The sequence below is a fragment of the Bos taurus genome, chromosome 18 (genome assembly GCF_002263795.3).
Source record: "Bos taurus isolate L1 Dominette 01449 registration number 42190680 breed Hereford chromosome 18, ARS-UCD2.0, whole genome shotgun sequence".
Taxonomy (NCBI): Eukaryota; Metazoa; Chordata; class Mammalia; order Artiodactyla; family Bovidae; genus Bos; species Bos taurus.
Window position 1 is genome coordinate 11864905 of NC_037345.1, and position 6696 is coordinate 11871600.

The window sequence follows — 6696 nt, forward strand, 5'->3', positions numbered from 1 at the left end:
GGAGGTGGGACGGAGGTTTAAGAGGGAGGGGACATATGTATACCTGGGGCTGATTCATGTTGCTGGATGGCAGAGACCAATACAACATTGTAATTATCCTCCAGTTAAAAATACATTATAAAAAAGAAAACTATAGTAAAAAATTGTGGTAAAACACACGAAACTTTTTACGATAACCCCACTACACGTCAAATTCTGCCCTTCAACACAGTATAATTTCAGTGGAGACGTCCCAGTTTTAGTCCTGGGAGAACTTACCCTATTGCTAGCAAAGAACATGGCTCTACTCCCCAGAAATGTGTCCACGGGGCCACCCTCAATTGTGACACTCATGAGAAGCCAGGCAGAAGCCCGAGGACAGCGGCCTGCTTGGCTCATGGCTTCCTCTGCGCAGGATGGCACACGCCTCTGCAACCATTTACTCACCTTCGTGATTCGAAAACACTCGATAACCAATGGCATTCTTCACAGAACTAGAACAAAACATTTTAAAATTTGTATGGAAACACAAAATATCCCCAAAACCCAAACCAATATTGGTTTCTGCCATCCACCAACACGAATCAGTCATAGGTACACATATGTCCCCTCCCTACTGAACCTCCCTGCCACCTCCCAGAGAAAAACAGCCCGAGGAATCTGGCTCCCTCACTTGTGACTGTACTATTGATACAGAGCTACGGTAATGAAATCAATATGGTCCTGGTACAAAAAGAAGTACAGGTCAGTGGAACAGGATAGACAGTCCAGAGACAGACCCCCAGGTACTTAGCGTAACTAATCTGTGGCAAAGGAGGCAAGAATATACACTGGAGAAAAGGCAGTCTCTTCAAGTATGGGGCTGGGGAAACTGGACGGCTCCGTGTAAGAGCATGAAAGCAGAGAACTCTCTAACAGCATACACAAAAACTCAAAATGGATCAAAGGCCTGCATGTAAGACCACACACCATAAAACTGGAGGAAAACAGGTGTAACACACTCAAGATAAATCACAGCAGTATCTTTGTTGATCCACCTAGATTTATGAAAATAAAACATAAATGGGACCTAATTAAACTTAAAAGCTTTTGCAGAGTGAAGGAAACCATAAACAGTGAAAGGACAGCCCACAAAGTGGGAGAAAATGTTCGCAAATGAAGTGACTGACAAGGGATTAATCTCCAAAATTTACAAAGAGCTCTTGCAGCCCAGTATCAGAAAAGCAACAACCACAAAACCCCAATCAGAAAAAGGAGAGAAGATCTAAATAGACATTACTCCAAAGACATATGGCCAAAAAGCACATGAAAAAGTGTTCAACATTACTAATTATTCAGTTCAGTTAAGTCGCTCAGTCGTGTCCGACTCTGCGACCCCATGAATCACAGCATGCCAGGCCTCCCTGTCCATCACCAACTCCTGGAGTTCACTCAGACTCACGTCCATCGAGCCGATGATGCCATCCAGCCATCTATCCTCTGTCGTCCCCTCCTCCTCCTGCCCCCAACTCCTCCCAGCATCAGGGTCTTTTCCAATGAGTCAAGTCTTCGCATGAGGTGGCCAAAGTATTGGTTTCAGCTTCAGCATCAGTCCTTCCAGTGAACACCCAGGACTGATTTCCTTTAGGATGGACTGGTTGGATCTCCTTGCAGTCCAAGGGACTCTCAAGAGTCTTCTCCAACACCACAGTTCAAAAGCATCAATTTCTTCGGCACTCAGCTTTCTTCACAGTCCAACTCTCACATCCATACATGACCACTGGAAAAACCATAGCCTTGACTAGACGGACCTTTGTTGGCAAAGTAATGTCTCTGCTTTTCAATATGCTGGCTAGGTTGGTCATAACTTTCCTTCCAAGGAGTAAGCGTCTTTTAATTTGATGGCTGCAATCACCATCTGCAGTGATTTTGGAGCCCCCAAAAATAAAGTCTGACACTGTTTCCACTGTTTTCCCATCTATTTCCCATGAAGTGATGGGACCAGATGCCATGATCTTAGTTTTCTGAATGTTGAGCTTTAAGCCAACTTTTCCACTCTCCTCTTTCACTTTCATCAAAAGGCTTTTTAGTTCCTCTTCACTTTCTGCCATAAGGGTGGTGTCATCTGCATATCTGAGGTTATTGGTATTTCTCCTGGCAATCTTGATTCCAGCTTGTGCTTCTTCCAGCCCAGCGTTTCTCATGATGTACTCTGCATATAAGTTAAATAAGCAGGGTGACAATATACAGCCTTGACGTACTCCTTTTCCTATTTGGAACCAGTGTGTTGTTCCATGTCCATTTCTAAGTGTTGCCTCCTGACCTGCATATAGGTTTCTCAAGAAGCAGGTCAGGTGGTCTGGTATTCCCATCTCTTTCAGAATTCCCCACAGTTTATTGTGATCCACATAGCCAAAGGCTTTGGCATAGTCAATAAAGCAGAAACATGTTTTTCTGGAACTCTCTTGCTTTTTTGATGATCCAGAGGATGTTGGAAAAGGTCAGTTTTCATTCCAATCCCAAAGAAAGGCAATGCCAAAGAATGCTCAAACTACCGCAGAATTGCACTCATCTCACACACTAGTAAAGTAATGCTCAAAATTCTCCAAGCCAGGCTTCAGCCATATGTGAACTGTGAACTTCCAGATGTTCAAGCTGGTTTTAGAAAAGGCAGAGGAACCAGATATCAAATTGCCAACATCCGCTGGATCACTAATTATTAGAGAAATGCAAATCAAAGCTACAATGAAGTATCACCTCACACCAGTCAGAAAGGCCATCATCAACAAGTATACAAACAATAAATGCTGGAGAGGCTGTGGAGACAAGGGAACCCTCCTACGCTGTTGATGGACATGTATGTTGGTGCAGCCACTATGGAGAACAGTATGGAGGCTCCTTAAAATACTAAAAATAGAGTCACCATGTGACCCAGCAATCTCAGTCCTGGGCATATATCCAGATAAAACTATAAGTTGAAAAGAAACATGCACCCCTATATTCATTTTAGTACTATTCACAATAGCCAAGACATGGAAGCAACCTAAGTGTCCATTGACAGGAATGGAGAAAGAAGACGTGGTATACACACAGTGGGATATTACAGCCATAAGAAAGAATGAGATGATGCCATTTGTGGCAACATGAATAGACCTAGAGATTATCATACTACGTGAAGTAAGTCAGAAAGAGAAAAACAAATACCATGATATCACTTATATCTGGAGCCTAAAATATGGCACAAATGAAATCTTAAGAAACTGGGCAGATTGGCCCCAGGGTGGCCAGCAGCAGCCATGAGGCTGGGCTGCCCTCCGCCCCTGGGCGTCCTCCAACACTGGCTCCAGCCTTCCCCAGACCCCTTTCCCTGCAACTCCAGCAGGGCCTCTGCCTTGACCCCCGGGCAGTATGTTGACCAACATCCAACAGCTTGATGAAGGTTTATACACTCAGTGAGGACCAGCAGTGGGACAACCAGGGTGCCGGTCATGTCATCCAGCTACATGGAGCGGCTGAAGGGCATGCCCTGCTAGTCAGGGCCTGACAAAACGTGGTCCACTGGAGAAGGGAATGGCAAACCACTTCAGTATTCTTGCCTTGAGAACCCCATGAACAGTATGAAAGGTCAAAAAGATATGACACTGAAAGATGAGCCCTCCAGGTTGGTAGGTGTCCAGCATGTTATAGGGGGAAGTGGATGCATAGCTCCAGAAAGAACGAAGAGGATAAGCCAAAGCAGAAGGACGCCCAGTTGTGTGTGTGACTGGTGATGGAAGTAAAGTCTGATGCTGTAAAGAACAATATTGCATAGGAATCTGGAATGTCAGGTCCATGAATCAAGGAAAACTGGAAGCAGTCAAACAGGAGATGGCAAGAATGAATATTGACATTTTAGGAATCAGTGAACTAAAATGGACTGGAATGGGCCAATTTAATTCAGATGACCATTGTATCTACCACTGTGGGAAAGAATCCCTTAGAAGGAATGGAGTAGCCCAATAGTCAACAAACGAGTCTGAAATACAGTTCAGTTCAGTTCAGTTGCTCAGTCGTGTCTGACTCTTTGTGACCCCATGGACTGCAGCATGTCAGGCCTCCCTGTCCATCACCAACTCTCAGAGTTTACTCAGATTCATGTCCATTGAGTCAGTGATGCCATCCAAACCATCTCATCGTCTGTTGTCCCCTTCTCCCACCTTCAATCTTTCCCAGCATCAGGGTCTTTTCAAATGAGTCAGTTCTTCACATCAAGTGGCCAAAGTATTGGAGTTTCAGCTTCAGCATCAGTTCTTCCAATGAATATTCAGGACTGATTTCCTTTAGGATGGACTGGTTGGATCTTCTTGCAGTCCAAGGGACTCTCAAGAGTCTTCTCCAACACCACAGTTCAAAAGCATCAATTCTTTGGCGCTCTGCTTTCTTTATAGTCCAACTCTCACATGCATACATGACTAATGGAAAAACCATAGCTTTGACTAGATGGACCTTTGTTGGCAAAGTAACATCTCTGCTTTTTAATATGCTGTCTAGGTTGGTCATAACTTTTCTTCCAAGGAGCAAGCGTCTTTTAATTTCATGGCTGCAATCACCATCTGCAGTGATTTTGGAGCCCCCCAAAATAAAGTCAGTCATTGTTTCTACTGTTTTCCCATTTATTTGCCATGAAGTGATGGGACTGGATGCCATGATCTTAGTTGAGTTTTAAGCCAGCTTTTTCACTGTCCTCTTTCACTTTCATCAAGAGGTTCTTTAGTTCCTCTTCACTTTCTACCATAAGGGTGGTGTTATCTGCATATCTGGGGTTATTGATATTTCTCCTGGCAATCTTGATTCCAGCTTGCGATTCATCCAGCCCAATGTTTCTCATGATGTACTCTGCATATGGGTGACAAGATATAGTCTTGATGTACTCCTTTCCGTATTTGGAACTAGTCTGTTGTTCCACGTCCAGTTCTAACTGTTGCTTCCTGACCTGCATACAGATTTCTGAGGAGGCAAGTCAGGTGGTCTGGTATTCTCATCTCTTTAAGAATTTTCCACAGTTTGTTGTGATCCACAGAGTTTTTTGTGATCCTAAATGCAGTACTTGGGTGCAATCTCAAAAATGACAGGATGATTCTGTTTGTTTCCAAGGCAAACCATTCAATATCACAGTAATCCAAGTCTGTGCCTGAACCACTAATGCCAAAGAAACTGAAGTTGAATGGTTCTGTGAAGATCTGCAAGACCTCCTAGAACTAACCAAAAAAGATGTCCTTTTCATCATAAAGGACTGGGATGAAAAATTAGGAAGTCAAGAGATAAATGGAGTAACAGGCAAATTTGTCCTGGGAGTACAAGATGAAGCAGGGCAAAGGCTAACAGAGTTTTGCCAAGAGAATGCACTGGTCATAGCAAACACCATCTTCCAACAACACAAGAAACAATTCTACATTTGGACATCACCAGATGGTCAATACCGAGATCAGATTGTTTGTATTCTTTGCAGCCAAGGATGGAGAAGTTCTGAAGAGTCAGGAAAAACAAGACTTGGAGCCGACTGTGGCTCAGATCATCAGCTCCTTCTTGCAAAATTCAGTCTCAAATTGAAAAAAGGGAAAACCACTAGGCCACTCAGTTCAGTTCAGTTCAGTTCAGTCGCTCAGTCGTGTCCAACTCTTTGTCACCCCATGAACCACAGCACGCCAGGCCTCCCTGTCCATCACCAACTCCCGGAGTTCACTCAAACTCATGTCCATCGAGTCGGTGATGCCATCCAGCCATCTATCCTCTGTCATCCCCTTTTCCTCCTGCCCCCAACCCTCCCAGCATCAGGGTCTTTTCCAATGAGTCAACTCTTCACATGAGGTGGCCAAAGTACTGGAGTTTCAGCTTTAGCATCATTCCTTCCAAAGAACACCCAGGGCTGATCTCCTTTAGAATGGACTGGTTGGATCTCCTTGCAGTCCAAGGGACTCTCAAGAGTCTTCTCCAACATCACAGTTCAAAAGCATCAATTTCTTCGGCACTCAGCTTTCTTCACAGTCCAACTCTCACATCCATACATGACCACTGGAAAAAACATAGCCTTGACTAGATGGACCTTTGTTAGCAAAATAATGTCTCTGCTTTTAAATATGCTGTCTAGGTTGGTCATAACTTTCCTTCCAAGGAGTAAGCATCTTTTAATTTCATGGCTGCAGTCACCATCTGCAGTGATTATGGAGCCCAAAAAAATAAAGTCTGACACTGTTTTCCCATCTATTTCCCATGAAGTGATGGGACCAGATGCCATGATCTTAGTTTTCTGAATGTTGAGCTTTAAGCCAACTTTTTCACTCTCCTCTTTCACTTTCATCAAGATGTTCTTTAGTTCCTCTTCACTTTCTGCCATAAGGGTGGTGTCATCTGCATATCTGAGGTTATTGATATTTCTCCTGGCAATCTTGATTCCAGCTTGTGCTTCTTCCAGCCCAGTGTTTCTCATGATGTACTCTGTATATAAGTTAAATAAGCAGGGTGACAATATATAGCCTTGACGTACTCCTTTTCCTATTTGGAACCAGTCTGTTGTTCCATGTCCATTTCTAAGTGTTGCCTCCTGACCTGCATATAGGTTTCTCAAGAAGCAGGTCAGGTGGTCTGGTATTCCCATCTCTTTCAGAATTTCCCACAGTTTATTGTGATCCACACAGTCAAAGGCTTTGGCATAGTCAATAAAGCAGAAGTAGATGTTTTTCTCAGAGAAGGCAATGGCAC